General features: G+C 40.6%; 1 protein-coding gene and 1 pseudogene across 3 annotated transcripts in view; both read right to left on the bottom strand.

Moving 5' to 3' along the window:
- Positions 1 to 17,788, bottom strand: part of FGD6 (FYVE, RhoGEF and PH domain containing 6) — a 110,839-nt gene that overhangs the window by 67,195 nt on the left and 25,856 nt on the right. The gene's annotated exons all lie outside the window — the stretch shown is intronic.
- Positions 15,963 to 16,470, bottom strand: LOC129536909 (cytochrome c oxidase subunit FA4 pseudogene; annotated as a pseudogene).

Raw genomic sequence — 17,788 nt, forward strand, 5'->3', positions numbered from 1 at the left:
GAATGCCAAAAGGAACACTTCCTCCTGCCAAAGTTACAGTTTCCTATTACTCAGTGGCAGAGGGCCTCAGGGAATAATATCACAGCCTCAATTAGGTGGGTGCATATCTTATCACAGCTCCCCATGACACAGAGAAGATTCACCCCTGAGGTGGTGGGTGGGGTGGACAGCAGAATAGTCAAATCACTGGCAAATCACTTGTCTCTGGGTGCAGGGATAGGAGCCCAACCCAGCTGGGTAATTAGGTGATTTAGATGAGAGGGAGTAAATGAAAGTTAGGATATACAAACTGCTAGATTCATCCATATAAGCAGAAGGAAATATACCTTCAACTTGCTTTTTATCTGAGTTCTTAATCTCTTCACATCCTCTGAAACTCTGCTACTCAAAACATATTCAGTCTATGAGCAACTTCAGCATCACCAGGAAGCTTTTTAGAAAAAGAAAACCGCAGTCCCGCCCCACCCCAATGAATCAGAAGCTGGTTTTAACAAAACCCCAGTAATCTGATTTTTTGGATCAGCCTATCCATGAGTTCTTTAAGATTCTACAGTGTAAAAATTCAAAATAGTAATACAGCTGTGGCACCTAAGAGGAAATTAGGTTTATTTTGTCTAGAGAACACTGAGAGGTGTTTCCTGGATTAACATTCGGAGAGCTATTTTAAAGACGACAGCAACCAATTGGTTGCCACATCCCTTTAGGGACACAAAAGTTCACAAAAGTTAACATTTAAGAACAAGGGGACAAAAAGTAAGTAAATAAATAAATAAAATATTTAAATAAAGATCAAAGGAATAAAAAGCTTTAAATATTAAAAACAAGGATCAAAATATACCTCCATACAACTTCAGGAGATTTTAGTTCTGAAAATTGCCTATCTAGAGAAAACCTTCCCTGGCCATCCTCTACCTACTCCAAATTAGATTATCTGGCTCTGCTCAATCCTACGTGCTCTTACTTGGTGGTACATTTTTTCTCTCATTAAAATGTAAACTCTTAAGGACAAGGAAATTGTCTTTTTCAGTTGAACTGCCATCACTTTACTTGATATATAATATGCACTCAATATATTTTTATTGAATGAACAAAAAGGATATTAGAAACCTATGGGTGTTAAATTTCAGAAGCTCAGATAATATATGTGGTACTGGTGATGACAGAGAAAGGCCTGGGGCAGGGGGAATACTGGAAAAACTATGGTTTTTTAAAGGAAAAAGGACACCTGGGCATCATCATCAGTGGTACAGAAGAATGTTGGTATTCACAAAACAAAACCATTTTGCCTACCAAAGGAATCTCCTGTGAGTAGTTAATGGAAAACAAGCTTGGAGAAGATGACAGGTGCCAAGCTGTCAAGAAGCATAAAGAGTTCATACACATCTTATAGGCCTTCAACACGGAGACTGAAATCTTCCAGACCTCAAAGATCTCCTTAATATATCTCCAAGATGCATGTCACTACCATACTTCTTTTTTAAAAAAAGTCTTTATTGGGTTTCTTACAATATTGCTCCTGTTTTATATTTTAGTTTTCCTGGATGGCATGTAGGATCCTAGTTCCTGGACCAGGGATTGAACCTGCACCCCTTGTACTGGAAGGTGAAGTCTTAACCACTGGACTTGGACTACCAGGGAAGTGCCTGTACACCTTTCTTATTAGTGCCAGCAGAGAAGAGAATGGCACCTCTTCCGTCAATTAGGTTTTGTAAGCACAGTACCTACCCCTCTCTCCCCATATTCCACCCCCTCCAAGCAGAGGAAAGGATATCCTTGTTTATTAGCATCAGTGAGGTCACCTTGATGATTTCAGAGCTTAAGTTGAAGCTAAAGCAACTCCCCACATACCTGGATGGTAAACAGTAGAGATCAATTATGGTTTCTGAAGCTTAAGAGGGAGGAACCTTTGTAGACCAAAATAGGGTTTTAGGAGTATTAATTTTGTAACCCCAGACCAATGAACTGAAATGGAGACAGGCAGAGCAACAGAAAGGAAGGACGACCTAGGAGGTAATTTCCACAGTGCAGGCAGCCTGAGCCAGGGTGGCTCCATCAGAAATTGAGAGGAAGGGCTGGACATACAAGGAAAAAACACCACCAGAGCTAGGGTAAAGAGGGGGCAAGAAACTCGAGTCTTCCTTCAAGGTTTCATGAACAGTCACCAGCAGAATGAGGGGGACACGTCAACTGAAACAGAAATACACCAACAGAGGATCTGATTTTAAAAGAAAGACAATGGAGTCAGCAGCAAAATCAGGAAAGATGCCACCTAGAACCCACATACATGCTCATCTCTACATGACTAAACAGAGAAAAACTGTTGATTACTCTATTTTCCCATATAACCGTGAACAGCTTTCAAATCCATCTAATAACTTTAGATTCCTGATAATGAAACCATACGTATTTCTTACCTATGCTAGTCACTGAGTTCAGGCTCCTGCATTCCTTACACTCCCTTCCCACTGTCAGAAAGTTAACATCCTAACACAGTCTGCTTTTAGGGTTAAAGGCACAAGACACAGTGTTTCCTCCACACTTTCCTGCCTAGTTATTACATAATTATATGATATTACATGATAATTGAAATAAAAGGACAGTAAGCTGCAAAAACAACCAAAACAGAGTCACAATTGGGCTCTCCTTTTGCAGGCCATCCTTTCCAAAAGTACACTGAGATAAAAAGAGACAAGGAAAGCCAGAAGTAAATTTCCACTGATTAGGTTCCTTCAATCTTACATGCCAAGGATCCTTGCATTTGGAGTGGTGATTATTTACTGTCATCACTTAAAAAAAACAAAAAATTGACTTATTTGTTCATGTTATTTTTGATATATAAACAGTACATTTTACACTGGAAGTATATCAAACTTCTCTTTTTATCACATCAAGGATGATCTCTCTTTTTAAAAAATAATTCTTAAAAAAAAATTCCTATTTTATCTATTTCCTCAAAGAGTTTTTAAAAACATAAAACCTGCACAGAGCCAAGCTAGGCATAAAAGTTGCCAGGATTCACCACCGAAATAACCTTGTGAACCTCTATTAAATTAGAGTCTAGCAAGGGGAGGGAAGAAAGCCAAGGATGGCATAGAAATGAAAAGAGGAGCAGAATTAACAGAACATGTTTTCAAAACACTGAAAGCAGTTTTGGCAAATCCAGTTATCTTTTACCTCTCTTGTTTGTGATCTTATTTGGAGTCCCTTAAACAAAGAAAATCCTCCTGCAACGCAGGAGACACAGGTTCGATCCCTGGGTTGGGAAGATTCCCTGGAGTAGGAAATGGCAACCCACTCCAATATTATTGCATGGAGAATCCCATGGACAGAGGAGCCGGGTGGGCTATGGTCTATGGGGTCTCAAAGAGTCGGACACGACTGAGTGACTAAACAACAACAAAGCAAAGAATATTCCATGAAATTTCTCCCAAGTGTGAAAAAAAGAAATTCACTCCAAAATTGTCACCTTCAAAGTTTCTCTCTCATTTTCAAGTGACAACATGTGAGTCCAAATTTCTGTCATCTTTCGTCTCTTCTTTCTACTCCTGGACCAAACTGAACAGAACACCTGCTAGTCTTCAAGATGTCAAAATTATTTTGCAAATGCTGTCTCATTACGACTTGGTGATTATGTGCTTCCTTTAGCTACTTTCATATTTATCACAGAGTAAGTGGGGAAAACAACCAAGGAAAACTTGAAGGATGAACATAACAAGGAAAAATCAGGAAAAAAATTTTAAGAATAAGTCATACATTATAAAATGTCAAGTATATAAGACAGGTTTACAATTTTAACTGGAAAATTGTTTCTATTTAGTTTCCCCAGAAAACTTTTTACTCTTTCACTTCAGTTCCTTTATGGAACTGCAGATTCCACTGTCAAGTTGAAAACTAGGCATTAAATCAACAACAAATTTTAAAAACCATTCATCTTCTTATTTTCAGGTCCTCTTCTCAATTATGCAGTAAGTGTGGAATTTTCCCAACTTGCACATGACTTTCCCAGGAACTACCCCTAAAATAAGAAAGATCTCTCTCTACTTCTTTGAGGAAATACGGAACAACTCGGGAATTTGCCCTACATAACATTTTCATCCTCTAATAAAGCAAGACTCACATAATCATGTCATGCTTTCAGGTTTTCCAAACACAGGATCCTGCATGATTATTTTCTATCTGTGCAAAGCCAGAGTGACAGAACATAAAAGCCAAGAGATAACAAAGAGTTTGAAACAAATTTATCTGACTTCAACAAAGCTCAAGTTCCACAAATGTAACACTCTTGTCTCAGAGGCAAACCAGATCATCTGATAGGCCTTCTTCATTGCCAACTGCTTTGACTAAAAATAAACACTGATGTCTCCATAATAAGTAACACTGAGACTTTTATTGCTGATTTCAGAAAAAGAAATTATATATATATATACACATACACACACATATCTGAAGAAGGAAATGGCAACCCACTATACATATATTATATATATAAAGAAAGAAAAGCAAAAGGGCAAAATGGTTGTCTGAGGAGGCCTTACAAATAGGCTAAGAAAAGGAGAGAAGTGAAAGCCAAAGAAAAAAAGGAAAGATATACGCATCTGAATGTAGAAATCCAAACAATAGCAAGGAGAGGTAAGAGCCTTCCTATGGGAAAGACTAGAGATCTCTTCATGAAAATCAGAGGTACCAAGAGAACATTTTATCCAAAAATGGGCAAAATAAAGGACAGAAATTGTATGGACCTAGCAGAAGCAGAAGAGATTAAGAAGAGGTGGCAAGAATACACAGAAGTATACTAAACAGACCTTAATGACACAGATAACCACGATGGTGTGATCACTCACCTAGAGCCAGATATCCTGGAGTGCGAAGTCAAGTGGGCCTTAGGAAGCATCACTACGAACAAAGCTAGTGGAGGTGATGGAATTTCAGTTGAGCTATTTCAAATCCTAAAAGATGATGCTATGAAAGTGCTGCACTCAATACACCAGCAAATTTGGAGAACTCAGCAGTGGCCACAGACTGGAAAAGGTCAGTTTTCATTCCAATCCCAAAGAAAGGCAATGCCAAAGAATGCTCAAACTACTGCACAATTGCACTCATCTCACACGCTAGCAAAGTAATGCTCAAAATTCTCCAAGCCAGGCCTCAACTGTACGTGAACTGAGAATTTCCAGATGTTCAAGTTGGATTTAGGAAAGACAGAGGAACCAGAGATCAAACTGACAACATCCGTTGGATCACTGGAAAAGCAAGAGAATTTCAGAAAAACATCTACTTCTGCTTCATTGACTATACGAAAGCCTTTGACTATGTGGATCACAATAAACTGTAAAAAATCTTAAAGAGACAGGAATATCAGACCACCTTATCTGTTTGCTGAAAATCTGTATGCAGGTCAAGAAGCAACAGTTAGAACTGGACACGGAACAACAGACTGGTCCCAAACTGGGAAAGGAGTACATCAAGGTTTTATATTGTCACCCTGTTTATTTAATTTATATGCAGAGTACATCATGAGAAACACTGGGCTGGAAGAATCACAAGGTGTATCAAGATCACTGGGAGAAATATCAATAACCCCAGCTACACAGATGACACCAATCTTACAGCAGAAAGTGAAGAAGAACCAAAGAGCCTCTTGATGAAAGTGAAATAGAAGAGTGAAAAAGTTGGTTTAAAATTCATCATTCAAAAAACAAAGATCATGGCATCCAGTCCCATCACTTCATGGCAAATAGATGGGGAAACAGTGAGAGATTATTTTCTTGGGCCCCAAAATCACCACAGATGGTGACTTCAGTCATGAAATTAAAAGATGCTTGCTCCTTGGAAGAAAAGCTATGACTAACTTAAAGAGTGTATTAAAAAGCAGCAGAGACATTACTTTGAAGACTAAGGTCTGTATAGTCAAAGCTATGGTTTTTCCAGTAGTCATGTATGGATGTGATAGCTGGACCATAAAGAAGGTAGAGCATGGAAGAATTGATGCTTTCAAACTGTGGTGCTGGAGAAGGCTCTTGAGAGTCCCTTGGACTGCAAGATTAAACCAGTACATTTTAAAGGCAATCAATCCTGAATATTCATTGCAAGAACTGATGCTGAAACTCCAATATTTTGGCCACCTGATACAAAGAGCCAACTCATTAGAAAAGACACTGATGCTGGGAAAGATTGAAGGCAGGAGGAGACGGGGATGACAAAGGACAAGATGGTTAGATGGCATCACTGACTCAATGGCCATGAGTTTGAATAAGCTCTGGGAGATGGTAAAGGACAGGGAAGTCTGACATGCTGCAGTCCATGGGGTCACAAAGAGTCAGACATGACTGAGCGACCAAACAACAACTAAATATATGTATGTATATAAATAATTGAACACATGTATGTAGTATATTAACTTTTTGGAGTTACATGTTTTGATTAATAACCACAAAATATAAATAAATAAAATCACTAAAATAAGGGATAGCACAGGAGGTGTTTGTTACCAAAATGCAGTTTAAAAAAAATTGCAGAATAAAATGTACACAATTAGTGTTTTTACTCATTGTCAATGAGTTTTAGAGGTATTAACATCCAAGCCTTAAAACTAGCAAGCTGGAGATCTATAGCTTTAGAAAAACAAACCATAGAAAAATATCCAGTGTCCACTGAAATGTAAACTAGATTATTTAAAACCTGGCTTTAGGAAGCAACAACAAATAAAAACAACAAAAAACTAGCTTTGTGTAATAAACTTTGAAAATCAGATCTGCTTCATTTTCCAGGGGCAACTTCTACCCTCATAAATTCCACCATCATCCCCTTCCCCAGAAACACATTTATTACTAGGATTCTTTTTTGCTTATTTATTTTTAATTGAAGGATAACTGCTTTAAAATATTGGTTTCATTTCTGTCATATATCAACATGAATAATCCACAGGTGTACACATGTCCCCTCCCTCTTAAACATCCCTCCCATCCTTTCCCACCCCTCCATCTAGGTAGTTCAGTTCAGTTAGGTTCAGTGGCTCAGTCATGTCTGCCTTTTTGCGACCCCATGAACCACAGCAAGCCAGGCCTCCCTGTCCATCATGAACTCCCGGGGCCTACCCAAACTCATGTCCATTGAGTTGGTGATGCCATCCAACCATCTCATGCTCTGTCATCCCCTTCTCCTCCCACCTTCAATCTTTCCCAGCATCAGGATCTTTTCAAATGAGTCAGCTCTTCACATCAGGCGGCCAAAGTACTGGAGCTTCAGCTTCAACATCAGTCCTTTCAATGAACACCCAGGACTGATTTCCTTTAGGATGGACTGGTTGGATCTTCTTGCTGTCCAAGGTACTCAAGAGACTTCTCCAACACCACAGTTCAAAACCATCAATTCTTCAGGGCTCAGCTTTCTTCACAGTCCAACTCTCACATCCATACATGACTACTGGAAAAACCATAGCCTTGACTAGATGGCTCTTTGTTGACAAAGTGATGTCTCTGCTTTTAAATATGCTATCTAGGTTGGTCATAACTTTCCTTCCAAGGAGCAAGTGTCTTTAAATTTCATGGCTGCAATCACCATCTGCAGTGATTCTGGAGCCCAAAAAAATAAAGTCAGCCACTGTTTCCCCATCTATTTGCCATGAAGTGATGTGACTGGATGCCATTATCTTAGTTTCCTGAATGTTGAGCTTTAAGCCAATTTTTTCACACTCTTCTTTCACCTTCATCAAAAAGCTCTTTAGTTCTTCTTCGCTTTCTGCCATAAGGGTGGTGTCATCTGCATATCTGAGGTTATTGATATTCTCCTGGCAATCTTGATTCCAGCTTGGGCTTCTTCCAGCCCAGCGTTCCTCATGATGTACTCTGCATATAAGTTAAATAAGCAGGGTGATAATATACAGCCTTGACGTACTCCTTTTCCTATTTGGAACCAGTCTGTTGTTCCATGTCCAGTTCTAATTTTTGCTTCCCGACCTGCATACAGGTTTCTCAAGAGGCAGGTCAAGTGGTCTGGTATTCCCATCTCTTTCAGAATTTTCAAGTTTATTATGATCCACACAGTCAAAGGCTTTGGCATAGTCAATAAAGCAGAAATAGATGTTCCTTCGGAACTGTCTTGCTTTTTCGATGATCCAGTGGATTCTGGCAATTTGATCTCTGGTTCCTCTGCCTTTTCTAAAACCAGCTTGAACATCTGGAAGTTCACGGTGCACATATTGCTGAAGCCTGGCGTGGAGAATTTTGAGCATGATTTTACTAGCATGTGAGATGAGTGCAATTGTGCAGTAGTTTGAGCATCTTTGGCATTGCCTTTCTTTGGGACTGGAATGAAGACTTACCTTTTCCAGTCCTGTGGCCACTGCTGAGTTTTCCAAATTTGCTGGCATGTTGAGTGCAGCACTTTCACAGCATTATCTTTCAGGATTTGAAATAGTTCAACTGGAATTCCATCACCTCCACTAGCTGTGTTCATAGTGATGTTTCCTAAGGCCCACTTAACTTCACATTCCAGGATGTCTGGCTCTAGGTGAGTGATCACAGCATCGTCACTCTCCTTGTCGTGAAGATCTCGGTTTTTACAGAGCCCTAGTTTGAGTCCCAGAGTCATACAGCAAATCCCCACTGGCTATCTGTTTTACGCATGTTAGTATATATGCTTCCATGCTACTCTCTCCATTCGTGTCACCCTCTCCTTCCTGCCCCTCACCGGTGTCCTTTAAGTCTGTTCTTATGTCTGCATCTCCACTGCTGCCCTGCAAATAGGTTCATCAGTACCATCTTTCTATTACGAGGATTCTTAAAATTGTATTCTCCTGAAAGAAACAAAATCAAGATCAGTACCCTGAGGCTGCTGTTTAAAATACAGTCACAGAAGGACAAGGGCTTCCCAGGTGACTCGGTGGTAAAGAATCTGCCTGCCAAATCAGGATCAGGAGATGCAGGTTTGATCCTTGTGTGGGGAATATCCCCTGGAGGAGGAAATGGCAACGTACTCTAGTATTCTTGCCTGGAAAAATCCCATGGATAGAGGACCTGGTGTACTGCAGTCCATGGAGTCACAAAGAGTCGGACACGACTAAGTGACTGAGCACCCATACACATGGAAGGACAACTCTGAAAACTGACTAAAAAACAAAATGGAATTCAAAATTCTTTAAAGTAGAAGATAACCTACCCAGATGTGAGCATTTTACGTAAGCAGATTTCAGAGTAGTAAGGTTTAACAACAAAACAAGCAGTTTTAAAAGAAGTTCCCATCAATGGCTGTTAGTAGGAGGCTGGTTAAATAAACTGAGCACATCCATACAATGATATACTAAACAGCTATTTTAAAATGAAACAGGTCTTTGCACAATGATATCGGTTGCTCTCCAAGAATATTGCAAGGTTCAAAAGGAGTCAAGGCACAGAGTAGTGTGCATCCATCTGTGTAAAAAGGTAAAACATACACATATATGTGCAGATGTGTCTATCTACATAAATATATGCATATAAAACGTATGCAGACAGGCAGCAGACACAAATATGCTGGTGGATATCTCTAGAAACAGTCAGAAAAAAGTGAAAGTGAAGTTGTTTAGTCATGTCCGACTCTTTGCAACCCCGGGACTGTAGCCCACCAGGCTCCTCCGTCCATGGGATTCTCCAGGCAAGAATACTGTAGTAGGTTGCCATTTCCTTGAGATCTTCCTGACCCAGGGATTGAACCCAGGTCTCCTGCATTTCAGGCAGACACTTTAACCTCTAAGCCACCAGGGAAGCCGGAAGGAGTCAGAAGAAATTGATAAAAATCATTGCCTCTGGGGCTACAGTCTAAGACAAGAGATTTCATTATTTACCCTTTCCTGCTTTAAAAAACAAAACAAAACATCTGTACTTACTTTTTCAAAGACAACACACACACATCCCAGAAACTCAGAAACTGAAAAGTTTTAATGAGAGCACCAACTCTTTAGGCATTCTGCCCACACTCCAGGTTTAGATTTCTGCGTATTTTCAAGAGTGCCTTTATTTTTTCCCTTTAATTGCTTAAATGGCAAAGATACACAGATTATGCCTTCTCTTATAGTCAGTATGTAGGCGCTTATTTAGGAAAACCATTGGCATGAGTCTCTAGATAATAGGTAGGAGGAGAGACCTTCTGGCCAGTCAGTTGATAGCTTTAAAAAAGAGAAAGAGAGATTGTAAAGGAACTGTTCAACAGTCTATAAGGGCCTCAGAGAAACCACACAACTGTTAAGGAGACCACAGCAAACAGCACCATATTATTAGGCATCTCCCAGAGGGTTCTGTCTGGGTTGTGGGAAAACTCCTGGCCTGTAACATCATGCCCTCCAGACCTCCTGGTCCAATCTTAAGGACAAAAGGAGAACTCCAAAGCCAATCACAATCCAACAGACACCCCTGTCCCTCCAGCTTGGGGCTTCCCAGGTGGCTCAGTGGGTAAAGAATACACCTGCAATGCAGGACATGCAGGAGACACAGGTTCAATCTCTGTGTCGGGAAGATCCCCTGGAGAAGAGAATGGCTACCCACTCCAGTATTCCTGCCTGGAGAAACCCATGGACAGGAGAGCCTGGAGGGCTACAGTCCATGGGATCGCAAAGAGTCAGACACAATTACACATGGATGTCCCTCAAACTTAGCTGGGAGGCATCTGGTTCGAGTCTGAGCTATTCTGAGTCACAGTGGAATAAACTGTTATAAAAATGTCTTCTGAAACAAGCACTAGCTAAAATAAGTACCAAACATTTAACTACCAGCAGTTTTGCTTTCTTAAGGGACTTGAGGAATGAATGATTCTTTAAAATAATCTTCAAGAAACATATATAATAGAAATCTCTTTGTTAACACAAACAGGAAAGAATTCTACTGAGCTTAGAAATGCTTCCAAATTAAATATAGCAGGTTCCCAATCCAGTTTTCTTATTGCAGCAACGTCCATCCGTCCGTTCCGTCGCTCAGTCGTATCCGACTCTATGCGACCCCATGGACTGTAGCCTACCAGGCTTCTCCGTCCATGGGATTCTCCAGGCAAGAATACTGGAGTGGGTTACCGTTTCCTTCTCCAGGGGATCTTCAAAGATGGTGTTTATTTCGTTGAAAAATAATGTTTAAATAAGGAGATGTTGATCCAACATCATTTCTTCCCTTTAACTCCTCATTATGTAACATGTAATTCATTAGTACCACACCAAATAGAGGCCACTAGAAATAATGAGGTTGGGATGAATAAATGAGGACAGTTCATATTTAGACACACACACACACACACATATGCAGATACATACATATTGTACATGTACACATATATTTTCACACATGTGAAATATTTCCTGCCACATCAGTAAACAAGGATGTCACAGTCATCAGTGATTCCAGCCCTCCAGGGCACTCAGGAAGGAAAAGAATACCTGCTAAATCTGGCAGCCATGAGGCTGTAGCCACTCCCTAGGGTGAGCACTGAAGAACTTAGGATGTGAAGAAAACAGGATACTGACCCCAGGATAGCTGAGATGCATATGAGAGGAATGATTTCAGTGAGCCCAGACTCCTGCATCTTCTCGTACATAGAAAAACACTAAATTACTTGACTTGAAATATTTGGTTTCTTTTAATTAATTGTTGTTTAATTAGCAAAAATCTCTTGATGTTCCAGCGACTTGCCCTTTGTTGTGAAAATTCTATAAAGCCTGGTTTCTTCCCTTGTCTCCTTGAAGCAGTTCTCTCAGGATTATGTGAGAAGCTGCCTCCTGGGCTTAAGTCCTAAAAATTCCCACCAAATAAAACATAACTCTGAACTTTAAGGTTGTGAATATTTCTTAAGCTAACATATATATTTCATATAATATTTAATATATAAAGCTGCTATACCATTTATTTCAATAAATATTTATTGTGGGCTTATTATGCATTCTATTTTAAGCACTAGACACTTCTAGTGCCTAAAGCAGGTATTCTTTTTCTTCCTGAGTGCCCTGGAGGGCTGGAATCACTAATACTCTAACAGAATTAGTCACAGATGATGTTCAAACTGTAAATTCTATTGGTTGCTTTTCTTTTTACCTGCTGAGACTCTCTTAAACTAATAAAGGCAAAAGGAATCAGGATAACTGCAGTAAGAAGGGTAAAGGCAGGGGTCACTTTTTAAACAGAGAACAACTAAAAGTAAAGTGAAGTCGCTCAGTCATGTCCGACTATTTGCGACCCCATGGACTGTAGCTCACCAGGCTCCTCAGTCCATGGGATTTTCCAGGCAAGAGTACTGGAGTGGGTTGCCATTTCCTTCTCCAGGGGATCTTCCTGACCCAGGGATCGAACCCGGGTCTCCCACACTGCAGGCAGACGCTTTACTGTCTGAGCCACCAGAGGGGTAAGTACATGCTAAATGTTAAAGGCAGCTCACAGGCACTAAGGGCTACAGAACCAGAGAAAGAAGTACCCCATGCAGACTGGGGCAGTCAGATAAACCGGAGGTATGGGCACCTGGGAGAAGATACTTCAGTGAGTGAAAGGAGGAACAAAGGTCTCCTAAATAGGAGGACTGGAGGGAAAACAGTGTGAGCAAAGGCATGGAGGCAGAAATGCAAGTGATGTGGCGGATGATGGGAGACGGTGATAGGAGGGTGAGTGCATTTCTGTGTGATGAGAAATGAAGAGATTTACTAATTAGAAAGAGGTTCCTACAGCTAGGAAGCAAGCAAGACAGACAGGAAATAATCCATTTGTGATGGGAGCTGGGATCCAAATCCAACCCTTCCCCTTAGCTTTATCAAGTTTCAACATGAGACAGGGAACCTAGCAGGGGAGTCAGGCTAGAATGGACTGAGTGATGAGAAGGCAGGGATGAATAGCTCACCCTCTGACTACCATCTCTAACAGGGTGACCATGTGCTTCTGTGTCAATCATACGTGCCACATTGCTTCTGCTAATGTCTTTTCATCATAATCCTGACACTCACTGAAAACGTGGTGAGATTTTTGGAAAATATGACCAGGCCCTCTGCCCGTGCTACACTCTTGACTGTGACTCAGTATGAAACCACTATGGTGTAAGGGCCCATACGGTGTTCTGCCTTGACATTGGGGGAAAACGAAGAGGGCCCCAGATGGCCTAATTCCAAGCTGCTCTTCCCACTCTGCTCCTGCAGATAAGGCCCCCTAGTCAAACAACCTTCCTGACCATAGGGACGCTTGCGGCTTATCCATGAATAGGTGATTTTAGTCCCCAGTCAATGTGTGAAACTACTGAAACTAGTCAATCACATCCTCCCACGGAATCCTCTTGATACGACAAAGTCTGGCTCCCACAGCCGCTGGTGGCTCACTGTTTTCAGTGCAGCCTCTGCGTGGCCCTACGTGGCATGCTGTGTCCTCCTCCCCTAGGCTGTGTGTAACTGATAAACTGCTTATCTGTCAATGTTTGGCCATCCTCAACCCTCCCGCACCAACACAGTGAATAGAAAGTAACCAAAGCACCTACCAAAGCGGATGTCGTTTTCTGGGATCCTTACACACAAAGCAGGCACACTGGTGTTTTCTAATAGGGTCATCCTGACACCATATTGAAGGGTATAAGAACCTAGCTTCGTGAATTCCTAACTAAACTCTGCATTTACATCTACACAGACTCTGCCAGGATAAATGCAAGCCACCTTCAAGTTAAGGTATTATTGCTATTATTACAGATACAAGACATATTCCATGTCACACAAAATAAAATGTTGTATTAAATACAGACCTCACTATAGTAAAATAGTGGGGGATTATAAGGAAATCAGCAGTTAAACCAAAATCTACTTACTGTTCAAGATCTTACTGTATTCAAGCCTACTTGAGTGTTTCAATTTTCTAACAGGAACCACAACCTGTAATTGCGATTTCCCACTGACATGGAGGAAAAAGATAGTGGGCTTCTTGGTAGCCCATAAGTAGCTAAGGAGTGGAAGGTTAAACTATCGCTTATGAATAAATCAGTCCACTTCCTTACTTAAAATACACATGAAAAACTATATTTACCATTTCTCTTAGACTACTCTAGATCAAGTATGAATTGTCAACAACCCCAAAGACCCATATGGGACCCATTTCTTCCTCAGAGTACACTGGATACAGGTCCATTTTTCTAAGACTGAGAGTCTGCAGACGGCCTCAGGAAAGTTTTATCCTCCACAAAACAGTATCAGTGTATCATTGCACTGGTTACACTGTTGACCTGCTCCTTCTTTATCTCTGGCTCCCTTGACTGGGAAACAAAAATCACATTTCTATCAAACTTGGGTAACATTTTCTAGAGCAAGTCAGAGAAAATGGAAGGGAAGTAAAAATAAACATGCATTAAAGAAGTGAGATAAACGGATGCATTTTTGCAGGGTCACAAACATTTCATCATAGTTTCATCGTTTCTCAGAGTAGATGCTAGAAACACTCTGCCTTGGAGCAAAACTGCCTGTCTGAGTCGTCACCTAAGCATTTACTAGATAAGTGAAACTGACTTAACCTCATTATGTCTCATTTCCTCATCCATAAAATGGGGATATCATAGTGTCTACCTGACAGGGTTTTATGAGAATTAAATGAATTAATATAAATAATGCTCTAACAATGTTTGAGACATAGAAAGTTCACATTCCTAAGTGCACTCTTTCACCTCATATATGCGTGTGTGTGTGATCATCTCTAGTATTTAAAAGAAAATTAGTACTCTAGACACTTAGAAGTCTAGACTTGTAGCAAAAAGGACTGCAAGAGAGAAGCTTCTGCATTGTCAGTCATGTGAACAGCTCATCACCAGTACACACATCTGAGTAAAGAACTCCTGCAGTGAGACCACGGGAGCTGTGGTTTTGCAGGTCACTCCCTGGCTCGTTTTCCACAGTTAATTTCACTGCTTCTCTGTGGTAGTTTACTACTTGTACAGGAAGACTGAAAGTTCAGTTTCACAATAGTCTCCTGTGTCTAAAAGAATTTCAATCACCAACATAAATGACTTAAAGGTATCCTGCTGAATCTCAAGATTTTTTTTAAAATAACTTTTGAAAAGCTACCTTCATCCCTCTTTGGTACATAATGATCACAATGATAACAACGTTAAAGACCAATATAAGTAGAGATGGCCTATGAATGACATAGGAAGGAAGTGCCACTTGTGGAATGAAACTGATTTCCTCGCCAATATGAACTTCACTTCTCAATGTAAAGCCAAATACTTGTACAGACTTTCATATGAAGTTAAACAGCAATAAAGAGTCGTAGGCCTTCAAAACACTGATCCTCTGTTCTGAGCCACTAGCTAAAAGCACAAAAAAAAAAAAAAGAAGAAGAAGAGAGGAGGGAAGTAAAGAGAAATTGAGACACCAGGTAGAAAGACAAAGGGGCTTCCCAGGTACCTCAGTGGTAAAGAATCCGCCTGCCAAGAAGATGCAGGTTCGATCCCTGGGTCAGGAAGGTCCCCTGGAGAAGGGAATGGCAACCCACTCCAGTATTCCTGCCTAGAGAATTCCATGGACAGAGTAGCCTAGTGGGCTCTAGTCCATGGAGTCACAAAGAGTCAGACATGACTTAATTAAAGACTAAAACAACAACAGAAAGACAAAGCATCTTCCACTCCTCCAGCTGTGATATGTGCCATTCATTGAGCTTCTGGGGTGTTAGTTTTCATGTCAGGCGCTGACACTGACATGCAAGAAGGAAGATGCTATTCCTGCCCAGGGGGAAATAGGGCTGACAGCTTCTGTCTTTCTCACTCACTTCCAAGATAACAATAGCCTCCTAGGGACAGAGATAAACTACCCTGAAACTTTCCATTCATTCTAAAACTTTCCACATTAAAAAGCAAAACAAAAACAAACAAAATCCTTCAAAACCCGTACCTTTCAGCTGGAACAGAAGAGGGTAATGAGACAGAGGGAAAGAAGGGAGTATTTCACTTTTCACTATGTCTACATTTAATATTTTTTAAAAATAAGGATTCTATGTAACTTTTTTTTTTCAAGTTTCAGACTATTTATTCATCAGTGTAAACCCCAACAATACACCAGCATGATTTTGTGCATTTAGAGGGGAAATATGTCCTCGTTAAGTGGAAAATTGTACGGATGGCTTTTGGAAGACCTTCATTCTAAGCAGCTTTATAGTGAAATACTTCATTTAGAAGTCTGGACCATCTTTCTTCAGTTTGCTGTAATCTACGTTCACAGAGTAGAACCTGTACTGATCATTAGGACCTAGTTTGTTCCAGGGTTCTGGGTTATTCTTTCTGTCCCAACTGACATCGGGATTGAACAATGCCAGGTGCGTGACATACAGTGCTGCTCCAGTCCCTCCTGCTCCAATAAATATGAAGAGGGGGATCAAGCTAGGATGCTTCTTGGCCTGACCGATGATCTGGCGGAGCATGGTTGCGACTGAGGCCTCAAGTTCAAACCGAGAGAAAAACTAAGCCGCAAGGCCAGAGATTAAGCACTCACCACTCTATGTAACTTTTATAATTAAAATATAATATGTAAAATTAGAATACTTCCTAACACCATATACAAAAATAAACTCAAAATGGATTAAAGACTTAAATGTAAGACCAGAAATTATAAAACTCTTCGAGGAAAACTTAGCTAGAACACTCGATGACATAAATCAAAGCAAGATCCTCTATGACCCACCTCCTAGAGTAATGGAAATAAAAACAAAAGTAAACAAGTGGGACCTGATTAAACTTAAAAGCTTTTGCACAGCAAAGGAAACTATAAGCAAGGTAAAAAGATAACCCTCAGAATGGGAGAAAATAATAGCAAATGAAACAACTAACAAAGGACTAATTTCCAAAATAAACAACCAGCTCTACAAACAACAAATGCCGGAGAGGGTGTGGAGAAAAGGGAAAGCTCCTGTACTTCTGGTGGGAACGTAAACTGATAAAGACACTATGGAAGAGGGTATGAAGATTCCTTAGAAAACTAGGAATAAAACCACCACATGACCCAGCAATCCCACTCCTAGGCATATACCCTGAGGAAACCAAAACTGAAAGAGACGCAAGTATCCCATTGCTCACTGCAGCACTATTTACGATAGCTAGAACAGGGACGCAACCTAGATGTCCACTGACAGATGAATGGATAAAGAAGTTGTGGTACAAATACACAATGGAATATTCAGTTCAGTCGCTCAGTCGTGTCCGACTCTTTGTGACCCCATGAATCACAGCACGACAGGTCTCCCTGTCCATCACCAACTCCCGGAGTTCACTCAAACTCATGTCCATCAAGTCGGTGATGCCATCCAGCCATCTCATTCTCTGTCATCCCCTTCTCCTCCCGCCCCCAATCCTTCCCAGCATCAGAGTCTTTTCCAGTGAGTCAACTCGTCACATGAGGTGGCCAAAGTATTGGAGTTTCAGCTTTAGCATCAGTCCTTCCAATGAACGCCCAGGACTGATCTCCTTTAGAATGGACTGGTTGGATCTCCTTGCAGTCCAAGGGACTCAGCCATAAAAAGGAAAACATTTGACTCAGTTCTAATGAGGTGGATAAATTCAGAGCCTATTATACAGTGTGAAGTAATTCAGAAAGAGAAAGGTAAATATTGTATACTAACACATACATATGGAATCTAGAAAGATGGTACCAATGAATTTATTTACAGGGCAGCAATGGAGAACAGATATAAAGAACAGTCTTAAGGACACAGGTGATGCTTCCTAAAGCCCACTTCACTTCGCATTCCAGGATGTCTGGCTCTAGGTGAGTGATCACACCATCGCGATTATCTGGGTCGTGAAGATCTTTTTCGTACAGTTCTTCTGTGTATTC

The sequence above is a fragment of the Moschus berezovskii genome, chromosome 6 (assembly GCF_049115385.1).
Source record: "Moschus berezovskii isolate FMDL1 chromosome 6, NW_MosBer_1.0, whole genome shotgun sequence".
Lineage (NCBI taxonomy): Eukaryota > Metazoa > Chordata > Mammalia > Artiodactyla > Moschidae > Moschus > Moschus berezovskii.